General features: G+C 49.1%; 1 long non-coding RNA gene across 1 annotated transcript in view; it reads right to left on the bottom strand.

Annotated features, from left to right (window-relative positions):
• Nucleotides 1–10,160: 10,160 nt before the first annotated feature.
• The window catches only part of LOC144157823 (uncharacterized), a 48,085-nt gene continuing 31,895 nt past the window's right edge, over nucleotides 10,161–26,350 (bottom strand). Inside the window, exons 2-3 of the long non-coding RNA XR_013319881.1 lie at nucleotides 10,666–10,994; nucleotides 10,161–10,576 (exon numbers count right to left, since the gene is read on the bottom strand). This is a non-coding gene — a long non-coding RNA (uncharacterized LOC144157823). The remainder of the gene's footprint in view (nucleotides 10,577–10,665; nucleotides 10,995–26,350) is intronic.

The following is a 26,350-nucleotide window of genomic DNA, read 5'->3' as shown; positions in this document are numbered from 1 at the left end:
GTAGTCGGCTCCAAGGAACAGTTCATCTGTCCGCGCGTACGTGCGCCGTGACGCATGACCTTGAATATTTAGCGGGCCTCCACACCATTGCAAGGGTACGCAATGCTTTACCATAACGCGGGTGACCAATGTACACGTCGAATCACCGTCGAACGGCCTTGGAGACAAAAATGACGTCACTCGACGTCATACGACACGCTCACTAACGAGAGGTGTTCCACAAGGAGCGGAATACGTCCTCCCTTTTTCTGTAAGGAGTGGGTTAACTATCCCACTTCATAGTAGAGTAGGATAATACAAGCACAATGGAGACAAAAATTTTTCGTACAACTCAGAAGTGCGTATATATAGTTCATCGGTCTGCTCACTTCAGATGAAATTCGTACCCAATGTGGCACGCGTAGCTCCTCTATATTCATAGCTTCATACGAGCTCGACTTTGTAAATCTTAGAAGCAAGTCCATATTCGGTAGATAGGGCATTAAAACTGACGCTCATTTAAAATCTTGTAAAGCAATGGCGTTGACAATATCCTTCCCCCAAATTTCAATGTTTCGGTTTGAAATTAGATTGATGGACAAAGTAACCCCCCTAGTAACCAGCCGGAAGTTGTACAATGTCTTCATGGGCCCATGCGTTTACAGGGTCACGCCGACCTCTCCGGATAGTTTTCCGTTCTAGTTCTCCCGGCCTCCCGCGGTTTCAGCAATAGTCTTCAGTGCCTTACGCACAGATCGCTCAAGGTGCAAATCAGATTACGTACAATCGCGACACACATGGTAAAGGGAGAAAGGTAGAGATTACACCCGCACGCTCCACCATGTAGCGTTAGCATATCAACTTTTGCCCCCGCTGCGGAAACCGGTGGCTTCTAGCACTCGCCGCCCAATCACGGGTACGTCCGTCTTCCGGAAACAACTTTCTGAACTCTTTTGAGCGTAAAGACTACTGCGAAAGTTAATGGGCTTGCCGCCTATCAGAAGCAGTGCTCCTGCGTTCGATGCATGCTTCGCGCATGCGCGCTCACCGCATCTGTTTTCTCGGATCCATTGGACGCGTAGCCGAGTGTCGGCCACTTGGGGCCGGAACTGGCGCGCGATGAATGGTGTGTAGCGAACACCACTCAAGCAGAAAGAAAGCCCGCTTGTATTTTGTGCCATCCCGGAGGCCCATCTAAAGGTGTGATTGACCAATTCAGAAACAGCGTCACACGAAACGTCAGCATGAGTTGGCCCAATGACGGCGTATTTAGCCAATCATATCACACGGAAATGCTATTGACGTGAGCAGTGTGGTCTTTGTGGTTTAGGGGGCGCCGGCTGAGTGAGTGAGGGAGTGGCGCCTATATTCAGAGATCTCAAACGACAGACACTCACCACCAGCAGTAGCGTATTCCATCCGGCGTTCGGATGGCACGCGAACCTTTCCTCGCAGTTGGCTGTATAGATTGATACTGTTGAAGCAAAGCGCGGTTTCCGAGCATTCAGGAAATCCAGAGCATGATGGAGCGGGGACATCAAATAAGCAGATGAACCGCGATCCTGAGACGAGAACTTCACCGAGGCACGGGATCGAGGCTCTTGAATCTCGCGTGCAGTTGTCTGTCTGGACGCGTTTCGGCGCCATGGGGAAAGTGAGAGCGAAAGCTTTACCATTCGTTCCTCGAGAAAGTTGAGAGAGGCGCGAAAGCTTTCTCAAATCAAAAGTGCGCCAAAAGTGCGCCAAAAGATTCGCCAAAATGGCGTACAGCCTACGCTCAAAGTGCGTCCAAAAATTGACCGCCAAACCTTAAAAGACCCAAATCGCAAACGAAGAACGAACCATGCGACGATTTTTCGCGCACTAAACGAACGACTCAGCGAGCAATGGAACGGGAAATGATAGGTGTAACATTAAGGGACAAGAAGAGAGCGGAGTGGGTCAGGGGAAAAACGCGTGTTAAGGACGTATTAGTAGAAATTAAGAAGAAGAAATGGACGTGGGCAGGGCATGTAATGCGAAGGCGAGATAACCGTTGTTCATTAAGGGTAACAGAGTGGGTCCTTAGATAAGGCAAGCGTGGCAGGGGGCGGAAGAAAGTTAGATGGGCAGATGAGATCAAGAAGTTTGCGGGGATAAATCGGTCGCAGTTAGCACAGGACCGGGGTAATTGGAGATCTATGGGAGAGGCATTTGCCCTGCAGTGGGCGTAGATATTATTATTATTATTATTATTATTATTATTATTATTATTATTATTATTATTATTATTTTTATTATTATTATAATTATAAAATGTATTAATTTGAATGGAAATAAAAGTATTATTATTATTATTATTATTATTATTATTATTATTATTATTATTATTATTATTATTGTTGTTGTTGTTGTTGTTGTTGTTGTTATGAAGAAGAAGAAGCAAACACATCTACGAACGATTTAAATGTATACCGATACGCGATTTATGAGATAAAGGTATACTATTTCGCTCCTCCTTCATGCTCGACGCGCGTATCGTCTCATCTATAACGGATCCTTTTTCGCGATTTCCAAGTAACCATTTTGGCGCAATAGAAGCCCTGTTTCACGCACGCGCCATGTGTACAGATATCTTATCAGAGCTTTTCGGTCGACTAACTGGTCTACGGAGGAGTGCATGTTTTTTGACAGGACGCCATCGATCCCACTGAGAAAGCTCTCGCTTTAAAACAGAGGAAGCCTCATTGCTGGAAGGCATATATAAATGCGCGTGTATAACGCTCCACGAATGCACAGGACCGGGATAATTGGAGATCCATGGAAGAGGCCTTTGCCCTGTAGTGGGCGTAGATATGATGATGATGATGATGATGATGATGATGATGATGATGATGATGATGATGACAACGCTCCACGACACTCCGCGGTCAATCGGCTTCGCTACAATGCACTGTATTGAGCAATCCATGCGATGAAATTTCGGCGAATGACGATGTCGAGCACACGATTTGACTCAAAAGGTCGGCTGTGGTGTCACGCAATGCAAGCATGACGTTCTGCATTGTACGCTGCAACAGCGTACATCGCATTTCTGCGCGAAATGCTGCGCACGTTACTGCATTTGCCTAATTTGCTCTAGCGGCGGATTGAATCAGCCACTCCAGTGCATTGTTGTGAAGCTGAACCAGAGGATGACCCAAACGTGTAGCCAATAATCTCCCACGTATTTGGCGGTGAATGCCAGGCTTCCTCACCTAGGAGGCGTTAGTTCCATTTACCTCCGAAGACGGCGGCTCGGAAAGAGATAAGCCGAGGAGGCGTGGGAGATTGCGTTATGCGCGCAGCGAAGCGTTCGCGGACGGGTTCGGCGTGTTTGCCAGGTTGGTTAAGTTCGAGACGGAGCACCCACCGGTTCACGTGCGCCCCCGTATGTGTGCCGAGCTGCGCCTTTATATATAGCGGCTCGGTCCGTCCCCCACGGCGATTTTTTTTCTTTCTCTTGGGTGTGTTCGAGAGACGGGAAGTGCGCGGATGGCGATATCAGCAACTTTGTGTCGGGTTCGCGTGGCGTAAGAAAGTAAGAACAGACTTTAGTGGAGCAACAGAAGATGACTTCTGAGTGCTCGCCAACGGGCGGTACCTTCATCGTTGAAAGGGTTGCGCTGGAACTTGTGCTGAAACTTATTGAGGACGCAGACGCAAAGCAACGTACACTTTGATGTGAAGGATTTTCGCCGACTTCAGTTAAAAGCGTATGTTCTTTTTTTAGAAGGTTGCTTTTTAACTTATTACGCACACAGGCGCACAAGAAACGTACACTTTGACATGAAGACGCCGCAAGTTCTTCACGTCGAAGCGTTCGTTGCTTTTTGTGTGTCTATCTCCGTAATAATTTCTAGCGCAACCCTACCAACGATGCTGTACCGACTAGCCCGACACCAAGCTTTGCTCAATGATCAGTCCGGAATCGAGGCCTCATCCGCTCGGAGGGACAGCTGGCACCGATTCTCCGCGCTCGAGGCCATGCAGCTGTATCGTAGGCGTTGGAATGGCCTCGTAGTCGTGCTGTGCCTCGTGGTGTTGGATGGTGTCGGATGGTGTCGGACGGCCAGATGACGACCGCTTATTGCGACCACAGCGAACGTCTTTTTAGCACTCACCCGTATCCGTCGGTTGGGACTGGAGCGGCAACAAGGGCGTTCTTATTGAAGGAACTTAGTCTTATTTGTAGCGCTTTGTCCTACAGTTCCTACGCCTTCTAATTAATATTAACGCTGGAATATCGGCATCCCCCACAGAGCACGAGGGTAGCATGACCTACTGTACAAGTTCAACAAACACAGTTGAAATAACGCATTTGTAATTACGTTTATTAAACGTCTATTGACGGCATTCCTTTGCGTAAGTTGTCTTTATGTATTCGCGTCCGTAAACTTATAGGCCTCATTGTTCTACGCTGTTGCACTGTTTTCGGTATAAGCGGAAAGAGAACACAGGCCGCTGCTTGGCACTGCCGCGGCTGGCAAAGTGACCGATCATTAACCATTTGCACCTCGAGAATTGAACAATACGTCAAACCGGTCCCCCCTTAGCAGATGAGCTCGTCTGAAAGACGGGTAATCAATCCTAAGGTTCGGCTCTTACAATCTCCACGATTTTCTTTATTTTATGGGTCCCACACAAGTATTTATTGTTTGTTTTCGCAATAACAATTACGGAAACGGGGACCCAGTCAGGTACTTGCGTGTACCTTTTCTCCCCGTACCGTTAGTTTGTATTTGCGAAAAACTAGAAATTCATCAAAAAAAATCTACAACCTTCTTCATCGCAGCCATGGCACAAGTACATTTGTATGGCAACGGTCGTCTTTTACGCTGGCGGGTATTGGCGGAAAGAGACTCACACAGTGCACGTAGTGGCTGCAGCGACACAAACAGCATGTGGGCCGTATTGTAAGCTTTGTAGAAGCGATGTGTGGGCAGTGGAGGTGTTAGTGCAAAAGCACCGCCACTAGCGGCAGCACATCGCCAGCACTACCACCACCACGCTCACCACGACCATCACTATCATCATCATCACCGTCGTCGCCGCCATCAGAACCTCAATATCAATCGAAGGACGAAGGCGCCTTCCGTAGCCCCGCCCAAGCTCATATCTGATGTCTTCTGCATCTGTGTTTAGACCCCTAACGTATACTCTTTTCGTCCCTCCACTCGGTTGTAAGTCCGTCCTTACATATCGCCCAGATCATATGCGTACCCATCTTACTCTCCGCATAGGCGTTAGCCACTGATAGTGCCGCCACACACAGATGAGGACAGTTTATTATAGCCGTAGTAATAGTATTCCACCACCGTATACTATATAGAGGCAAAGCGAGTAGTTACAACCAGTATTACACGTATAAGTAATAGGAGAAGCAATACTGACAAGGGCGTTGTAGTGACTACATCCTATGGAGTCATTTATACTCTCTTTCGACTCCTGGTCTGATGGCGTACCCGACCTCTCTTTGGAAAGAGTCTGGTGACCCCCTCCGCCCCTCCGCAAGAATCAGGAGGGTGTCATTCCGCCGCAAGCTAATGATTCCGTTGAAAGAATCAGTACGGATCCCCTTTTTTTTTTCATATATTGAAGGAGTGTCAGTGCACTGGCGAGGAAAGTTATTCGCGCCACGAGCAAACGAAATGCGAGAGCAAATGCGGCGGATGCACTGTGAGAAGGGACTCCGGTAACCCTCTCCGTATGAGTCAGGAGGGTGTCATTGCGTGGCAAGCTAATGATTCCGTTACACGCATCAGTACGGATTCCATGTTTTCAGTGCGCTGGAGAAGGGAGGTATTCGCGGCATGAGCAAATGAAATGATCAGCACGCGTTGGAAGCCCCCCTCTCCTCACTACGACGAGGAAAACCAGCGACGTTGCGTAACCACCATCCGGTACCGGCACCGAGTGAACTAACTGTTACGCCAGACGCGCACCCGTCTAACCGACCACCCCCGCGCCTGTTACGCCACCGTCGCTGCCGCCGACGACGACGTTTCACAACGGCCGCCGTCTGCGACGGGAACTACGCGCGACCCCGTAGTGAGTTTTATAGTCCACTCTCCCGCACAACGCCCATTCCCTGAATCCTTTATTCCTCCCTAATACGTCCCTCCTTATCAGGTTTCTCCTGATACGTTGTTTTCTTTATGTAACTCTCGTAACAAGAAGTGAAGGACTGTAGACCCACTGGCCGGTGCAAGTACGGTTTCTCCTTTTTTTCTTTTAGCGCCGTTGAATGGTAGCACGACGCAACGATCAAGAGGCACCGAACTGCCGGCTGCGGGAGAAAGGAACGTTACAGTTCCTAAGCCGACGCTTTATTTCCCTTCAGCATCGTTTTTGTAGCTGATTGGGCTCGGCTGCACGGCTCGCACCGCAAGGCTTTCTTATTCTTTCGGCCAGTAAGTTCACTTTTGCGTGCTTGTTGCTACGGAAGAGTAGTTGAGCACGTCTAACCGCCAGCCATCGGTAACATTTGCATGTGTAAGGCTTCGTTTCGAGGAACTTCGCTTTCCTTGATGTCTCGTTTTTTTTTTTTTTCCACTAAAATGTTCCCGCCTACGCGCCGACCCCGTTCTGCCCATTCGAAGCGGTGCTGCCGCCTCTCGCTTCATCTGTTGTTTATGTTTCAAATCGCTGTTGCCACGATAGCAGCTTTGAAAACTTTCCAAGTGTACTCCCGTGCTGTTTTGAAATTCAACACGTCGTGAGCATTTTTCCGCGTCTTGCAGCATTCCCAGAACATACCGGTCTTTTAAGGTATCCTAGTCATTCCTCTGACTCTGCTTTCTGCCATTCTTTCTCATTGAAAGGGAGTATCTCTAAAATATCGGAGCCGCATCTCGCTTGCCATGCGAACATCCTCCTTCATGATCAAGAAGGCCCTCACCAGGCCACCTATTTTTCAACACCTGCCTTTGATTCCGCATCCTTGAACTTTTTTCACCCTCGATATTCTATCTCGATATCTGCCTCTCGTCGGCTCATCTCCCCCCTTCAGGCGTTGCTTCTGGCCTCGGAGAACTTCAAAGTGAACTCATCCTCTTTTATGCTCTTCTTTCATCGTTCATCTTTCGATATCTATCGCTCCCTTTTTGGAGCTTCACAAAGCAGCCGAGTGAGGCGAGACGAAGCAGTTTCAAAACTCTGATTCTGCTCCCTTCGCCACTCGCGCCTCCAGGAGGCAGCAAACAGATGTTTGTTTCGTTGTATCCTCGTATTGTCTCACCTTGCCGCCCCTCTAATGGCGCGGCCAGAAATCTATTTAGAAGTGCCCTAATGACGCCTTAAAAACAGTCGCACTTTACAGAATGGTTCAGAACGTTCGTGGTAGAGTACAAGAGTTTTAGTACAGAACTGGGAGTACGGAACTTTTGTAGAAAGCGAACCCTGTCCATCCCTATAGGCGCGCCATTTGACGGAGCAATTTTGAGGCCCGTTGGTGCGTCGTCTACCGATGCCCTTTTTCGCTTGTGACAGATAACCACATTTACCGGTTCAAGCCGTCTACATGGCCCACAACGTGAGATGGGTTACAGACAAAAATCTTTATTGCGCCGTGGCGGGATCTAGGCACGGGACGACAGTTTTGAGCGCCTAATTTAAAGCAAGCGGCATTTTGGAGGAGATTTACGTTGCCTCATAAGCCAAGCCATAAATATGTCCTGGGAGTGTATTGCCCAATAAGCTCTCTCCAGCCATCACTTGGTTGTCTGTCTCACTAACATGCACAGCTGCCCTCTCTTTATTTATTTATTTCAGTTCACAGACCCTCATGTTTTCGTTCCTTCATATGGCGTAGCATGCTAAGCGATATGGCTCGGCTAACCTCGCTTTTACCGTTAGATGCATTCTCTCTCTCTCTTCCCTCGCGGATACACTCTCATTCTCTCCCTCGTGAGTTTGCTAATCCGTGCGAGTGTGGGCTCGGTGGAGAAGCGTGTGATGCAATTTTCGCAAGGCGTGCTGTTGCTAGGAAGTAGCTGCCTCAGCAAGCCGGCAGAGCCGGAAAGGAGCGCTCGTATAAGGTCAAGGCCGTCACGGTACATCCTATAGGGAATACAAAACCTCAATTACGTAGTTAGCTCACTGCTCTTGTATAAAATTTGATGTATCGGAATGTTGCAATTCCTTTCGGCTCTTCGAGAACTCTAAACCGAAGATATCGGTCAACACTGTGTCGGTTCTGGCACCGTCAGTGCTGTCTGCACGAACAACAGAGCCAGTGTCATCGCGTAAATCTAAGTACAGTTCATATCTCGATGCCAACCCACTCTGCGCGCTGCGCAGATTGAGTGTGCGCGCAAGGCTCGTATTGCAGGGGCCACTCACTCCGACAAACAACGAAACTCGACCGCGAACCCGTCGTCGGACCTGCCGAGTGTCGTTGTCCCCCGAGCAGACAGTTGCGAAACGCGCCCGGCAAGCTGCGCCGACCGGGCCCCGTCTCTTCCCGGTATCCCCAGAAAACCGTCTCGCCGTTCTCTTCTCGCTCCTCCATCCCGCCCTCCTCTCCCCCGTTCCTGTTCCTTCCCAAGAATTCCCCTCCGCCGGTTGCAACGGCCGCTGCACCGTCAAACGTGCGCCGCATCGATTTCGGCAATCCGAGAGCTGCAGCGTGCTTTTCCCCTTTTCCCGCCCTTTTTGCTGCTCTCCGAGTCGATACTGTGACGTCGGTGGGCCAGACGATGACGTCAGTTTGGCGGGAACACGCGCGGGAGTGAAGGGCGCCGGCTTTGCGCACGTGCGTCAGAGTATCAAGCCGCGTGTTGCTCGGGGCTTCTTCCTCCACGTGCATGGGCGGATGGAACGGCGGCTATGGAAGATGAGGGCGGAGTGTGGCGGCGTTGGCGCCGCGTGAAGCGCGGGTTGCCGGGGGAACCCCGAGTTGCGTAAGACGGGCGCTGCGTAGTTCATAGCGTACTTTTGAAGGGACACTTGTGGGCTGCCGGGCAATTGCCTTATTTTCTTTTCAAGTTGGCCTTCGAGGTGTCGAGAGGGGAGAGGAGACACCCACGGGCAGACTTTGAGTCGGGAAGAAGGTTTAATGAACAGTGGCATTTAGAGAGCGCCTGTCGGCCCACGGGTCTACTCACGCGCCCACGCGGTCAGTCCTCTACACTTGGTGCCAGACGAGTAGCTATATGTCAAACTACGTGGAGAGACGGCTCCCTAGACTGTGGGTGGGTCCACTCGAGCCTCGCCTGCGCTGGTGCTCTTCAAAAAAGTCACCCGCTATTGTCTCTAATAGGCCGCGGCACCAGCAAAGTCTAGGGAAGGTCATCCCGTGAGCTTCATCCCTAGTTTATCTAAGCCGTTACCCGGCGAATAAAAGACGATAAAATGGCAAAGCCAGCAACAGCAGCAAACCGGTTCGAGTTAGTCGGGCTCGGCTGAAGTTGCTTCCCTAGATCACCAAAGGAGGACTGATATCGACAATCTTTCTCTCCTTTCCTGAAACACCTAACAGTTCCACTTTAGAGCTTGGAGGACGGCGTGCCACACTGAAACAGGCAGAGCCTAGCTATCGATCATCGATGATTTGCTGTCCATAGAAAATGGGGAATCTACGGCGATGACAGGGGGTGCTCATAGCTTGTGTCAGCCATAATCAACCAAATGTTCATTGCCACATTTTTCGCCCGGGGTACCCATGAAAACGTAGATTAGCCTTAACAGCGACGGAAAGAAATATGACAGGAGTCGCGCTTAGCGCACGAAGCAAGCGGACGGATTGGGGAACATGATCCCGGGCGGGCGTTTAGTCAGAAAATGAGAGGGCAAAATTTTAATGGCCAGCTTTGACACAAAATGCGGGATGTTAGACGTTCCGTGAGTAGCTGTTCGACCTGCTATGGCCCAGGAAATTAGGAAACGGTCTGTTTGCAGGTCGTTCCGTCGCATCAGCTCCTCAAAAGGCTGTTTCAAGATAACCCAACCTAACTTAACCTAACCTTACGCAAGCTAAACTCAACCTAAACGTAACCTAAAACTAACACAACGTAACTGACTAGATATAAGTAGAGTTTTCTTCAATTTCATTTCTGTCAAAACAGCGCGATGCGACGGAACGACCTGCAAAAGGACTCTCCCGCATATGAGGACTATCAAGTAGCAGGAAAATAGGATGAAGAAGAGGAAGATAAAGAAGATGATGATTAAGAAGAGGACGATTAAGAAAATTAGGATGAGATGATGAATATGAAGGTGATGAAAATGAAGATGATGCTGATTAACATATGAAAAGAGATGATGGAGACGAAGTAAGGGAATGTGAAGAAGATGAAGATCATGATGAAGGTGATGGCGATGAAGAAATGAACACTAAGAAGAAAGTGATGAAAATGAAGGTGAAGAAGAAAATGAAGAACACGGAGATGAGGATGAAGATGAAGGAGTCAAAGTTGTCGTTCTTGTTGTTGTTGTTGAAAACCTTTAATTGAGCCCCATGATGTAAGAGTGGTCTGTTATTCCAGGAGACCTCGTGACAATCGCGCTGTCTCAGCCCCGGAGATCAGTCGTTGCTGGGCATCCGAGTTGGCGCTGGTCGTCAAGTTTTCGCACAGCTCTGGAAGGGGCGGAGGAATACGACGAAGATGATGACGATGAAGAAAGCTAAAGAGAATAATTGGAAGACTATGATGAATTGTGATGTACCCCCGAGTGGTGCGGATCTCTCCCTGGCGGGCTGTCCGATGACGATGAGGTCCTGTTCCGACGTCTTCACCTGGGGGTGGCCCTCACACCGCCTATGACGAGGACCTGACCACCCCAGTACCACAGCCCGCTTGACTCAGGTGCCCCTTTTGCCCCGCTCCTGCTGGCCAGGCTACAGCGAAGCACTTGGTGTAGAGCTGCCCCGCCCTGCGAAGCCTACGTCGTGTGCGCATCGCCTCGTGAGGCCTGCGTACTGGACATACGCCAGATTTCATGGCGTGGTCCACATCATGGCCCCGGCCCTATTTCTTCGGGAATCCGGAGCGTAGCTGCACATAGAGAGAGAGAGAGAGAGAGAGAGAGAGAGAGAGAGAGAGAGAGAGAGAGAGAGAGAGAGAGAGAGAGAGAGAGAGAGAGAGAGAGAGAGAGAGAGCTCTGTAATGTGAACCGGTGACGTCAGCCCTGCTAGTGACAAGGCTTGCTGCGCCAGATGGGGGACGACTACAATGACGAGTGGTGAATGTTGGACATCAGCGATACAGCATGAAGAAGACAAACAAGAAACGTTAAAAACTAGAAACCAGGGAATGCTGTTAGCAGAGTCCGGAAATAAAAATACATTTGAAAAAATTTCCCCGCATTTCCCCGAGGGGAAGAATGTGAAAGTGCGAATGCAGGAGTTGAATTTGCGCGTTTCGGTAATGTTCGCGAAAGAGAGGTCACACACACACACACACACAACTACAAAGAAAGAAAGATGCATTTATTCACAGACACCTATTTGTGTTGTCGTTGTACTTGATTGCTAGAGCGGATCTCAGCTTTGAAATTTCGTGTCAGTACTCCTTTAAGCGGGTGCATTAGCCCTTCTCACGCCCGATTCCTGGCCAATCCCCCACGTGGGTATGTGCCATGCACAGACACCTATTTGTGTTGTCATTGTACTTGATTGCTAGAGCGGATGTTAGCTTTGAAATTTCGTGTCAGTACTCCTTTAAGCGGGTGCATTAGCCCTTCTCACGCCCGATTCCTGGCCAGTCCCCCACGTGGGTATGTGCCATGTCGCCTATCTCCCCCCGTTGCCAAGGAAGACGAGGAGATTCCTGGCCAATCCCCCACGTGGGTATGTGCCATGTCGCCTATCTCCCCCCGTTGCCAAGGAAGACGAGGAGCGCGCGCACCCGCAGCTGTTGCTATGTGGACGACGGCGGTCAACGGAATTCAGGGTCGCTTATAAAGTGCATTCGCACTTAAAAGAAAATCATTAATGTAAATCTGAATCAAAATACAGAGAAAACGGTGTTGTCCTCATGCTGGATATTAAACTTCCGGAATAACAAAAAAAAAAAAAAGAAACTGAGAATGGTTACTGTAATTATTACTGATATTATTATTATTAAGATGAAGTAGAAGAAGGCAACGATGATGGTTACGGTGACTAATTCAGCTCGCTAGCGTTTCACAAATTTCAACAGCGAAAAATAGAGAACGCGCAGTGCGAGTGCATCTCAAAACGCCATGCAGTTCAAACAAATTGACACAAAATGGCGACCTCAAACAATTAACTAATGTGGTAATAGCATAGTGCTATCATAAAAAAGCATCCTGTAATAAAAATTCATTTCGAGAACTCATTCCATGGGCCCAGAGCCGGCCATATCACACCAGCGAGTACCGCGACGTCTTAACTACTGATCCGCTGAGCAGACACGCCGAGCTCCAGGCGCCCGTCCGTAGCGCCTATGCTTATAATTAGAATTGCCTCGACCCAGCCGATTCCGGCCATGCCAGGGGGCGCTCCGAGCGCTGCCAAATTTGCCGCGGATTTTATCGCCGCCGCTCCGGTCATTCCTCCGTTGTACACGGAGTCTGTACGGACGAGAGACAAATCGTGAGAAGGCAGCGCAATTTGTCTTTGTGCTTCCCCCACTTCCCCTGTCGTGCGTGAGCGATTTAATCTGCAACCGGTGGGACGCGACCATCCTGATACGTGCCCCTTCGTGGGTGGGACTGTCACTTTCCTCTCTCTCTCTCTCTCTCTCTCTCTCTCTCTCTCTCTCTCTCTCTCTCTCTCTCTCTCTCTCTCTCTCTCTCTCTCCAAACATATCATCCCGTGAGACTTCCGGTGGTGTTCTCAGCCCGACGAACGGGTTACAGCATATTGGCGAGGATTAGGTACAGCGGAACCGTTCCCGCGCTTATTGCCTTTTCCGGGTAGTTGCAGCGTCAAAGCTTGGTTCCCGCCAAGGACACCGGAAGCGGAAGTGAACGGAAAGGAACTTAGCCCGCGCTGGCATGTACAATGCGAACATGCATGGATGCGCTTACAAAGGCATACAATAAACATGGATGGCAAGCCATTGCAGGAGATGTTTTGCAGTCCCGTTGCAAACTCAGTGACTATTTTTTCAGTCGTGTGCTCTGAAACCTTTACAGTGAGCATCACTTATCTACATCTTATCTTATCTCATCTTATCTTATCACTTTTCTACACTTATCTTATCTACACTCATCTACAGATTGTGGCATCGCAAATTCTTCAAGGACCATCCCCTGCTGCACGGGATGGTCTTTAACAGGACGTCCTCTGACTCAAAGGCCACCTTTGAGCAGCTACGCGACGTTTTTCAAAGGCATTTGGTCGAAATGCCATTTTAGTCAAAGGAGCACCCCCGCCGACCTTTGACGTCCTCAAAGCTTTTCAAACCGAACGTTCATACTCTCAGGCGCCGTCCTTGCATGCCGAATTTACAAAAATGATTGCCTACGAGTAAAACTTCATTTTCGAAGAGCGTGCTCTTAATATTTTCTCACGTGTTTTATTTTCTATCGCTCAATCTGCGATTCCAAAATACTGCACTCTCGACACCGGCGTTGCAAAAAGAAAAACAAAACAGTCTATGGAAGCCATATCGGCAATAATTCTATTTGGTGAATGTTTTGGGCGTGCTTGAATGTTATAATACATTTTATCACTCAAAACGGCGGTTTTTTTCTTTTGGGCCGTTTTATCTCTAACCGTAAATGCTGAGTTACGGGAAGAAAAATTAGGCTGCGGTAGCGGAACCAAACATGGCGGCTAGATGCGGAAAAGTTCAACTGCCTTTGGAATTGTCGTGTAGATCGGCGGAACTCCTTCCAGTTGGAATGGCATCTGAAGTTTCGGATGCCGTTTCACTCGAACGTCTGTTCAAACATCCGTGTAGCAGGGTTATAAGGCGAGTTATTATGGCGGGAGCTAAGACGGCAGCCTCACCCCCACCTCTTAAATAGACATTTTACCCTAAAAAAATGGTCCTCATTCGATGTCTTTGCGAGGCTATACTTAACTCCCCTTCCACCGATGCCACACACTTCAACTGCTTTCCCCGATCCACATCTCAGATCTGGGGAGAGTTACGCACTGCCCCAATGGCCCAGACACTCCGCGCTCGTCGACTCCACCGTGAGACAGCTGACGGGTCCGAATACACGTTTTTAATGGCGCCTCAATGTCCGAAATCTTCCTGGAGGCGCCTGCGAAGCTCCTGTACGCGCGCCATAAAACAACGATGCGCAGTCCGCTTCCAGCATCGCCACGACACCCATGGGATCGTGAACGCTTGTTTATTCTCGCTTTATCTCCGAAAATCTCATCTGCGCACGAGAAGTTGCGCGAACGACGACTGTGCATATCGTTTGTTCTCGCGCGCCGCCGGGCCATACGGGAGCTGCCACGGGGCCGGTATAGACATCTGGGCCGAGCGGGCCATATATTCACCACGTGTGTGGGCGTTCCCCGCACGGGCTGAGCGGGTCAAGCGACGTCGGTCGCTACGCGGAGGGGCCGTTGGCCTGCGTTCGTCCCTTGTCGGTTCCCGCCTTGCGTCGCTGCATACCGAACAGCCGCGACGGCGGGAATAGTTGAGTTTGAAAGCGGGACGTGCACGCGGTGACGGTGATGGGCTCTGCGGGCACAGCAGACACCAAGGCGTAACAGCCAACTGCGCGCGCTTGCGTGCTTGTGGAGTGACAGCACTCCGTATTTTGTGAATGGCGGTGTTCGGTATAAAACATATCTGAGCTTTTGTTGTTTGGGTATCGCACGTACGGGCCCGTTTACGGCGGACGCGGTGGTCATGGGGAATTATGTCGCTGTATGGAGATTAGCGATAGGCGCAGTTATCTTGTCCTGACGAGCAAGATGGACAGTGGTGGACCGTCGTCGTCGCCGTCGTCGTCATCATCATCATCATCAGCATCATCACCACCACCACCACCATCATCATCATCATCATCGTTATCAAAGGGTGGTAAACAAAAACAATAGGGGATGACAGATAATCCGATAGAGGAAAGAAACATGATAATTTGAGGCAACGAGTCCCAAGACTCAGAAAGCACGCGCTATGAATGCCCGCACATCTCTGGAAGGGGCGTTGGTCCTGCAGTGGAATCGGCTTTTGATGATGATGATGATGATGATTACCGTGACGACGAAGATGATGGTGATGCACACCTGTGCTTTTTTGGCAGTGCCTAAAATATATAATAATAATAATCATAAGCCTATCAACCCCCCCCCCCTTCCCCCTGCAGGGCAAAGGCCTCTCCCATAGATTTCCAATTATCCCGGTCCTATGCTAAAACGTATATGCACCTTGATATTCGTAAGACTCCCATATGAACGGATGAAATGAACAAAAATATATAAATAATGAACAGAGGTTTAGCGCCTTTTCATTTCTGAAACATTGGTAAAGCCTGAACATGTTGTGGACAGCATCGCACGTGCGCAGTTCGAGTATTCTGTCAACTGCACCGAATAAATAAGCGCTATAGCACAGTTCATTGCTAAATGGCCGCACTCTTGACGAGGTAGCTGAAATGACGTAATATGGAACGGTGCGCTTCCACAAACGGCTCGCGATTTCGCGAATCCATTCCGCACCCGGAGCTGTGACGTCACCTCAACTTCTAGCCGCACCAGCAAATCGCGAGCCACTGTTCACACGAAGGATTAGTTTCGTCAATATGGCCCCACTTTCGGGACCGTGGGTGCACCTAATCTGCGTAACTTGCAAAACGTACATACCGGAACCGTCACCGACGAAATGCGTCATCGCTTCCTGCTCAGCTCATTGTTCTTTCCAAGTGCAACGTGTCCGCTGTTCCATCTCCATTGTTTCAGTCAAAGTCGTGCGCAAAATTTTCTTCCGCGCTGTCTCGAGGCCTCGATGCGGTGATTGAAGGCCCGTCCAGGCTCGACGGTGGCCTTGAGGCTTGCGCAACCACTGACACAGCGCATTTCGCATCGCAAATTCTTCAAGGCGCTGCAAAGCAAACACTACGTATTTCACGGCCAGCGAATATATCTACTTAGGCCAAGTTGTGACCCCGGATACCAACCATGAGGCGGAGATAATTAGAAGGATAAGAATGGGCTGGAGTGCAATCGGCAGGCATTCTCAGATAAGGAATGGCAGCCTACCATTGTCCCTGAAGAAGAAAGTGTATGAAAGCTGCATCTCACCGGTACTCATTTCCGGGGCAGAAATTTGGAGGCTCACTAAACGGGTTCAACTTAAATTGGGGACGACCCAGCGAGCAATGGAACGGAGGGTGATAGGTGTAACATTAAGGGACAAGAAGAGAGAGGTGTGGGTCAGGGAACAAACGCGTGTTAAGGATATATTAGTAGAAATTAAGAAGAAGAAATGGACGTGGGCAGGGCATGTAATGCGAAGGCAAGATAACCGTTGGTCATTAAAGGTAACAGAGTGGATCCCTCGAGAAGGCAAGCGTGGCAGAAGGCGGCAGAAAGTTAGATGGGCAGATGAGATCAAGAAGTCTGCGGGGATAAATTGGTCGCAGTTAGCACAGAACCGGGATAATTGAAGATCTATGGAAAATGCCTTTGCCCTGCAGTGGGCGTAGACAGGCTGGTGATGATGATTGTGTTCTCCACACGCATATTCTTTGTTTTATTCAGTTCTGTACAATTACGCGCGGTATTTCAAACTCTCCCCTAGTGGGATGAACCTTGCTTTGTTGAGCACTGCGTTTGGAGACGTTCCGCCACCATGCATATCGTGTGTTGAAGTTTTGTCAAATGCATACTTCATTGCACTTAATTAGTTAGCTCAGGACTCTCTCGGTGTAGTGTTAATGCGGAATCCTTCCATGTCTCATGCATCGAAAAAGCTGGCCTTGTTGACCATCCATAGCAGATGAAACCAAGAAACCTCCTGGAGCCCAGCGTGTAGAGAGAACACGTGACGGCATGTAAGCATAACAGGTGCGCCCTAGCCACATGGATTGCTGATTCTAGGGGGGTACAGTGGCGCCGAAAACAGGGTACTGCTTTTGCATATAAAGGGACCCTGCAACACTGCCGATAAACGCTTTCGCTCTTTCCTTCGCGTCTGGAAGCACTGCGAAAGCTAGAGTTATCGCCAGCACGGAGCGGTGCTGCGTGATTCGCTCGTCGCAGCAGATAAACCTTCCGTTCCTGCTTTGCTTTTGTGGCTTTAATTTGAAAGTGGATATCGAATGCGCTTATTGCTGCAACTAAAAGAAAAGCCGGCCAACAACAGCTACACTGCTGTAATCACGTAATTCGAGCGCTCGAAGAACGCCAAGACCGGGAAAGAGGGAAAATTGTCTTGAGCGAGTTTCGAAGTTGTCTGATGGGCATAGAGCAAAAATTTTTGGCTGAGATAGTTTGTGACCCCTTATACTAAGTTCTCAGCGTGTTTGTTTACTACGTTCTGAAAGCGTCTGCGATACTAAAAAAAAAAAAAAAAAGTCGAGAAAAGTGTACCAGGATTTCTTTAAAAAAAGAACATCAAGAAAATTCATTTACGTATCGCCAGGGAAGCCATAATAACCTCGCATTCAAGTCTCGAAAGCATACTTGAGTGCAGCGAAGACAGAATAATCCCCTGGCGCGTAAGCATGCTTACGCGCTTTGAATTCGAAACCATAATGGCTTAGTTCCGTGGCGGCACGTAAGGAGACTTAAGGGCCCAAGAATGTTTTTTTTGTTTGTTTGTTTGAAATTGATTTTACGCGTTCTACGACCGTAAAGGAAGACCAGCGGATTTTGAATTTCTATTGAACAACCGTGATATTATTGCATCGCTAGCCGAAGCTTAAACTGCGATTTGCCTTTAAAAAGCCGGGTTAGAAACCAATGCTTTAGACCTTCCAGCGTGTGCCCTATGCGGGAGAAATTGGCAGTGGCTTAGCTACGCTATGCCAGGATATACGTAGCGCAAGCTAAGGTTCAGCTGGTTATTCTCAGGTTTCTTGACTGCCTAGTATTCGCTGATTACCATGCTTACTGCTGCTAAAACGATTTCCAGTCCAGTCCAGTCCAGTCCAGTTCAGTCACCACTCCGCGCGCATGCGCAGCACGGCTCCCCAGGAGCCACGCGAAACGGCTATCAAGCGGCTCCAGCGCAGCGTCAGACTTGGCTACTTCACAACGGAGGCGCACAGCTGGGCACGCGCCGGTGCCGGTGCGTCTGCTCCGGCTGTGACGCAGTAGCGGTCCTAGAGATTGGTTTTAGGGGGGGGGCAATTTTTTTTTTTTTTGGTGGGGGGGGGGGGGGCGAATAAGAACCGCTTCTCTCCTTGCGCCAGTTCTGCGGAGGAGGTGACAACAATGCCGGCGTGTGCGCGTATGTGGTGTAACCCGCTTGCGCACAAATCACTTAGCGACACAGTGGTTTTTAACTCCCCGTAGGCGGTGCAACGGCTGGCTCGAGCCCGTATTTCTGACGGTCGCAACACGTTTGCGACCTCGCACAAGTGGGATTTAACCTCGCGCAAGTGGAATGCTTCGAAGAGAACAAAAAAATAAGAAGCTGAGGACCTCTTTGGGGGGGGCGATCGCCCCCTTCGCCCCCCCCCCCCTTGGGACCGCCACTGCTGTGACGTCACTCCTCTGGAATGCGTAGACCGGCGAATGTGAAGACCCAATTCTCTACACGCATGTACTCCAATTGGAATCCAATCCAATACAATCCAATTTAATTCAATCCAAATCTAATCCGTTCCGATACAATCCAATCCAATGCTCCTCGCACTGACGGAGCACGGTCATTCAAGGTCCACGCGAAACTGCTCAACCTCGGCCAGTGTAGCCTATGCTAAAATATCTCGCACATTGCCTTACATGCGCCGAGATGAGTGATAAATTGTCAGGAGAGGTCAAGGTTAAAGACAAAAAGCGAAAACGCTCGTGTGTTTGAGATTTCGGCGCACGCTGGTGGTCAAAATCAATCCGGAGCGTCGCCTGCGTTGCGTCGGCGCGTTAAATCTCACAATGAATCAGTCAAATCAATCAAGGCTAAAGAGGAGATACAAAGGCACACCAAGCAGTCTAAACGGGTCGTTTAAACAGCTATGTCAATTAATCGAGGACAATTTGGGGTATTTAACGTTACCAGAAATCTCGCGCGCGCCAGTTGAAGAGGGAAAAGGCAGCACAGGAGAGATATTTCCCTGCACGACACAGCAATGTTTTTCTTTACATGTACCAATTCTATGCCCTTGTCGCATGCGCGACATTTTTTTTTTTTTTTTTTTGTAATGCTGGGTCACGCAAAAAACAGCCGAGAAGAGAAAAAGACGTAACATCGCAAGTCGCTGACTCGAACTCGAACGTTGTTAACTGCAGCTATTTACTCCCTCTGATGACGAAGCCTTGGCCACAGCTTCCGAAGAACGCACCCTGCACTAAGGGAGCTTTGAAAAATAAACCTTGCTTCCTCCCTTCCTTCGCGTTAGCCGTAGAAATGCTGCACTATAGGCACCGGACCAGCGGCAGCGCTCATAGCCTACAGAGCAACGATTTAACTATAACTGAGCCCTTGAGCGGGTAAGACAAATATATGCCTGGTAACCAACTTAACCCTTTCGGTCCTGGTGGTGTCCGTTGACGCCATCACATAAAAGTTCCTCTAGCGCATAGAGAACGAAGCTAAAACTGGTAGTTTGGGGGGAATTGTTCTTCAGTGATGCCTATTGAGATAGATATCACTGTTGTTTCATTTTAGTGGAGATGCACGCTACAAAGAAAAAGAAAGCTCCTGTGAAGTCGAAATTACGAAATTTAGGCGAAAAAAAAATGGCGGTCTTAGTTTTATTCCCAAGCTTGTAAATGTATAAATACGAGAACTACGAAGCTCATTTTTTGTTTGTAGGTTCATGTATCATAACGTTTAGAAAAAAAATGAGCAAAAGTAATGCCTCTGCTCAAAATAAAATTTTAAATTGCCAGATGTCCCCATAAATTGCCCCATTAATAAATCTGTTGTTACTTTTACTTCCAGCTCCATTTTTTTTTTGTAAGCTTACGGGACCCTAAAATTTAGGAAAGCACGCAGAAAACACTGTTTTGCTTGAAAAAAAAAAATCAGGGCCGAAAGGGTAAATGCCGATACGACCATTCAACAATTGCATTTTTTAGGAGGTCATGGCAAAATACTTTCTCTCCCAGTGCTGCGCGCGCCGCTTAGGGATCAGCGGAAAGTTTTGTGCCGGGAAACCCCGTTTTCGCGAGCCGGCCTTGACGTAAATGATCTTGACACACTGTCACGCCGCCGAGCGATGCGTGACGAAGTGTCGTCTAAAACGAGACGGAGGGTGCAGAACTCGTGACAAGCTCGGCTTGTTATGCGCGGCTAAAAGGGGTTACAACACGCAGCGGAGGCTATCGGTGGCGGCAAAGGTGCACTCGACGCTCCATTCACTGTGACGAATTGTGATGACGTCATGCTTTCAGGAGATGGAAAAGTTGAAACTAAACAATGGGTTGTTGCTTCAGTTGTAGCAATGTGCCTATCTTCCGGGTGGGGGGAGCGGGTTTATCTTGATATGTAGCTAACCGCATTTATCTTAAGATACTGGGTGGCTGTAGATAAGCGGTTTCTAGCTACTTTGTGCATAATTCAGATATGGGTGAAGTGTGGCCCCATTCCACAAGCGCCCAGACAAGCTGATACGGAAAGAAAGTCACAGTTATTACTTATCTGTCCCGTTGATTAGAGGGTGTAGACGAACGCCATGGTGTGAACGGCATGTTACCGGCGTCAAATACATCAGATAAATGCGCATCAGAGTAGATAAGAATTTAGCAGGAAGAGCCACCGGTGGACGGTGCAGTGTTAAACGTATGTCACGGCTGTACAGCCTTTGTCAAAATTTTCTGGGCCATGCCGGAAGTGCGCAGTTCGCGAAACTTTTAATGTACTAGCTTACGTCTTGAGCAAGGCTGAAACGTTTTATGCCGGAAAGCTGGAGAAAATAAAATGATTTTGTCACAGTTGAAAATTACGCTTATTTTTTTTTTAATTCTTCGTGGTACAAAGGCTTAAGTTTGGCATAGAAAATTTTGACAAAGAGTGTACCTTGTAATTTTTGTGTTGCGTATTTGGAACTTCTTTATTGCCGCAGAATTTATATTGGGGAAACAAGCAGGTACTGAAACATTCGACTGGCGGAGAAAAAGTGTTCGCTGCAGGACGATGGTTCTTCGCATATTGAGCAGCATTGTTGAAAGAGTGGTTGCCTGGCAAATGGAGTAGTTGCCAAGCGGGCGTACTCGCATCCTTGCATGTTAAATATGTAACTGGAGCTTTCGTGTCCGCTAAAATGAGTGAAATTGGCGAGTGCTACTGCACCTTTGCCCGACAGATTTGATTTCTTGTCTGGTAGCACAGTGATTATCCCACGCGGAGTTGTGTTCGCAGATTTGAACTTGTGGCTGCGTGTTTACTTTCGTCGCGACAAGAAATAACCCGGGTTGATCTGTTCTTGAACGAATACCAGTTATTGATGTCTATACAAATTTTCGTTACGGTGTCACATCTGCGTCGCCGTTCCTATTACTTTTGTTCGTGCTAAGTTTGCGCGATGTATGCTCATCAACAGAGCGCCCGAAACGTAAGCAGCAATATCCACGGGACGTGGTTCAGTCTTCTATTTCCCAGCGCTATCCCCAAAACAAGTTACGGTGCCAGCCCCAGAAAGGCAAACACCGACTCAGAAAAAAGGCCGTCGCGGAGAATGACAATGTTCACGCTTGTACGCCCATTCCGAGCTTGCGGGGGTCACCGCCTTATATTACAGCAGCCATAAAGGGACAGCCATAAGGGGAAACGTTGATCTGAATCTGATTACCAAAGTGATAATGATCGTGTGGAGGAAATAAAACACTCTGGGTTAACTCTTGCCGAGTGGTGCATCCAAGGGGGGGAGGGGGGGCGGAGACGGTTGGGGGATATCCTTTCTTCCCTCCCAAAGGCCACTAACTAATCCACCCCCTCCCTTCCACTCCCCTCGACACTGATTTTTTGGCACGTGTAAATTTTTTAGAACGCAGCAGGGACCATCGCTGTCCGCCCCCTCACATTTTGTTCGGCGTGCGTGGTATTGGCTGACGCAACTTCCGCCTTAGTGGGAGCACGCCATTCGCTTTTTCCCCACGCCGACTTTTTCCTCTTCAAAGAGTAACACGGCAGTGAGGAGCGATACTTCCTTAAACTGGTCACGTGGTTGTCTCCTCCAATATGTTGGTGAACAAGCACTTGGTGTGCAACTGATAACAACGCATGACGGTTCGGTTGCTTGCGCCTTCCTCGCCCCTCCCATCAGCCTTATGAACACCCCCCCCCCCCCCCCAGTAGGCACCTGGATCTGCCCTGTTTTTTGCCTTTCAGTGTCTGTGGGATCCCGCGAAGAGTCGTCGTCGCAAAAAGCACCGATGGACTCGGAAATCACGGTGCGGACAGGATATAGTGGGTAGGGAAGAACGTGTACAGCGGCTGCCCGAAGAGAAAGCGGTAGAACTCGGAGCGACACTGCAGTACACCGAATTAGCTATTAGATCACCCTCATCATCGCATCGTTGTTGACGCTTGAACAGATTTCTCATACACTTTCTATCGACTTATAATAGACGTCCCATAGACATTTTGTAGATTCCATATAGACCTCCCGTATACTTTCCATAGGCTTCCCATAAGCCTGCAATAGATTACATATATACCCCCCCGTCCACTTTCCAAAGACTTCCTACAGACTTCACATTGACCTATAATAGATTACTTATAGACCTCCCGTATATTTTCCATAGACTTCCTACAGACTTCTCATAGACATACAATAGATTATATATAGACTTACCGTATACTTTACATAGACTCCCTATAGACTGCCGATAGGACTCCAATAGGTTAGATATGGACTTCCCGTATACTTCCCATAGACTTCCTATAGACTTCCCATAGATGGCCAACGACGCTATTATGTCACCGCATGGTTGGTACCCTGTTTGTAAGCGGCCTCTTCTTTCCACATTGGCTACTCGCATCAACAGAGTGGCCCGCGAATAATGGCCCATTTCTGACGCTTTCTGCTGGGGCGGTGCGCGTACGTCGTCGACGGTGGCGACCTTGGCACACTTTCTCCCGGTATCGATGCGCGATGCGACGACGACCCCGGCCTACTCGAAGGGCAGGTTGCGTGTCCTTTCGAGGCCGATCCGATTGCGCACCGCGTTGTGCGGGCGCGTGCATGCGCAGCTGCCGGGAAAAGAGGGCGCAGGTCTATGCACAAGCGGGATGCGTTTTCGCTCCATTCATTCATTCGTTGTTACCGTCTTTGTTTATGTATTACATCTCTTGTATTCCTTCATTCACCACCTATACTCGGGAACAACTAAAGAGGGACAACGGAAGTTGCACCCGCGCCTCATCACCGCATCTGGGTGTTCCTCCGCGCAGCGCAAAGAGTGCGGTACTGCAAGTATTTTAAACGTGACATGAGTAGTTTCCGCGATTTTTCGCACTTAATCTGCTTATTAATTATTGCAGCGGCGACAAAGAAACTACGTGGGAAAAGAGCAGAGGATGTTACGCATTAGGGGCAATCTCCTTTGAAAACGCGCGCCCGCATTGACATCCGGGCCGTCGCTTCGGCGGAGTGATACACTGCATAAGCTATTGCGTTCTGGACTTGTGCCCGAATATAGCATTGCTTTTCAGCGTGGGGCTTACAATAAGGTCAACAGCTTGAGGTGCATCATCACACGCAAAAAGTGTCCGTAGTTGTCTTTAAAGCAAATGGCACCCAAATAGCCACCGGTGTTAAGAGAAAATAAGTCAACAAAAACGCACTGTGGTTCCTGTAGGATTTCAGCCCGGGTCACCATTGCCGGAGCCAAGTGCGTCGCCACTGTGCTTAGCTCGCCCGGCACCCTGCAAGCTTGGAACAAGGATTGCCGTGGTGGCTAGCGTCACTAAATAAAGGCTTTTAGAGTATCGGCACTCTTTTCTCTCATTGTTATGTGCCGGCGGGATTTCCATTGGTCGGTCGGCACCACGTGATGTTTGTTTACATATGGGCGCAGCCATTTTGTTTTTGGGCGCCTCTCCTCTCTCTCTCTCCCGGCTGCGCGGGCGCTTGAGCGGCCGGTCGCACTCTGCCCGTCACAACCGGCGGCGGTTTCGTTCGGAGAGATGGCAACACTGCAAGCCAGAAACAAAATGGCCCCCCGCGAAGTGGCGGTACTCTTAAGCGCTAGTGGTGGCTGCCGCGGGACGGGTGTACGTGACGGCACGTGAGCAGAGCAGGTGCACGCGGACGAGAGCTGTGACTGTGCGGAAACTGCCGCGTGAATCACGGTCAGTCTGCATGCCGGAGCAGTGTGCGTCAAATGAACGAACGAAACGAAAGCGAAGAAAGAGACGCAAACACGGCGTACCAGTAAACAAGTCTTTGTTAATCGGTATGCTTTTAGCCTTCAAAGCACATATGCCGATTTAATTTCTGGAGGAATTTTTCTAGCACCATGATGCCCAAACTAGAGTAGGGGATAGGGTAAGGTAGAACGCTGGAGAAACTCGCGATGACATGTAAAAATTTGCTGGTCACAATAAAGTTCACTGAGCTATTGCAGCTTCCCATGACCTCTGGCAGAAAAGCTGGAGCATTGCCATGTTCACGTGGCTTGTTGAGTTCCACAGGTTCTTAATGCATGCCGCATCTTCGACCAGATCATCGTGGGCACTTCCGCGTGTAGAATAGATTTGGAGGTCAATTTCGTTCACTTTTAAGGGTGTAATAATTAATGTCTTCAGTAATGTTACAGCCAGAGCTGTTCGGATGGCACGTCGCTAATGAACACGGCATTTCAATATTTCGCTTTTCATTAATTTTGATACCCTCGTTGCTTAGGGGAAGAATACTCGAGACGTGATTAGAAACTTTACTCAAACCAGCCAGTAGATTCCATGTTCTTTTTATTTTCCAAGTCCCCAAAGTTCTATTCGCATTGGTTCGGTTACTCCGCATGACTACTGGTTTGGCGCTGCAATCTATACTACCTTTTACAACGCGGAAAGTCGTCCTTGAAACAGAAATTTAACCACCTCGCTTTCTCACAGCCCTTGTTTGCTCATCGTGTCAGACGTAGGCAAAAAAGCTATTAACGGCCCGTTCAGCCCGAAGGCGTGAGACAGCGGACGCCAGCGTCTGGCGTTATTCAGTCGGAACGTTTCCCGGTTCGCCTTTACGACTTCGCCCGAAATAGTAATACGCAAGACCGACGGCGTACCGGTAACCGGAAAGGGCGACGGTGGTCTCTTACCTGCGCGTTTACTGCGCTTGAATTTCCAGCGGACGATCGAGCAATTGTGAAATTATAGCTGCACGCTCTAGGAAGAGCCTGCGTGTCCTCAACGGCCGCCTGGCTTAAAAGCCACTCTAGTAGATTGATTGTATACGGTTTAACGCGCCGACGCAAAGCAGGCGATGAGGCGCGCCGGAGTGGAGTGCTCCGGATTAATTTTGACCACCTGGGGATGTTTAACGTGCGCCGAAATCTCGTACACACGGGGGTTTTTGCTTTTCGACTCCATCAGAAAAACGGCCGCCGCAGCCGGGAATCGAACCCGCGACCTCGTGCTCAGCAGCACAACTCTAGTAGCTTTGCGTGTTTCGTTGAGGAGACCCCCGCGTGGTAAGACTGAATCTCAGTAACTAACCGGGTCTCAATCGTTAACCGTAAACTGACCGCAATACCGAAACGCATTAAGAACTGCGGCCAGATGTCTGGTGTAAGCGCGAACTTTACCAGTCTTCGTTCCATGAGCTGACCTGGCATCCGGAGGTTATTACGGCAAGGAAAGCGCTGGGCAGGTCAAACAAGGCCACTCAGCTGCCCGGAAAGAGAGAAAGAGAGAGAGAGATTTGAAGAGATGACTGTGTTAGTTGAGCAAATACGCTTAACTTGGTACGTATCGTAGAAATTTCCAATAAAATGAACATATAAAAAAAATAGCCGAGCATGGGGATGTTCACGTTCTTGATGATGTTGGTAATGACGATGTAGAGCACGCATGAGCATGCCTACCAAATAAATGAGTACAGGAACAAAAAAAAAAACGACTTTCAAGAATGCACCGGTATCAGTGAAAGCATCATCTATACACAGTTTGCATGCATGATGCCCACATCATCGCGCGGGCCCGCCCACATATTTTTTGTAATGATGATGCACATAATGGTTGGCATACAGGATAAGGCGGCAGGGTTTATCTTGCTTTGGGTGCTTCAAAATGTCGGCTGTGGACCGACGTGCTTACAGGGAACCAAACAGAGGTAGGGCAAGGCCCGGTGATAACTATTAATGGAG

The sequence above is a fragment of the Haemaphysalis longicornis genome, unplaced genomic scaffold (genome assembly GCF_048455015.1).
Source record: "Haemaphysalis longicornis isolate Haplotype H1 unplaced genomic scaffold, Haemaphysalis longicornis Haplotype H1 scaffold_10, whole genome shotgun sequence".
Lineage (NCBI taxonomy): Eukaryota > Metazoa > Arthropoda > Arachnida > Ixodida > Ixodidae > Haemaphysalis > Haemaphysalis longicornis.
This window is presented reverse-complemented; position numbering and strand designations above follow the sequence as displayed.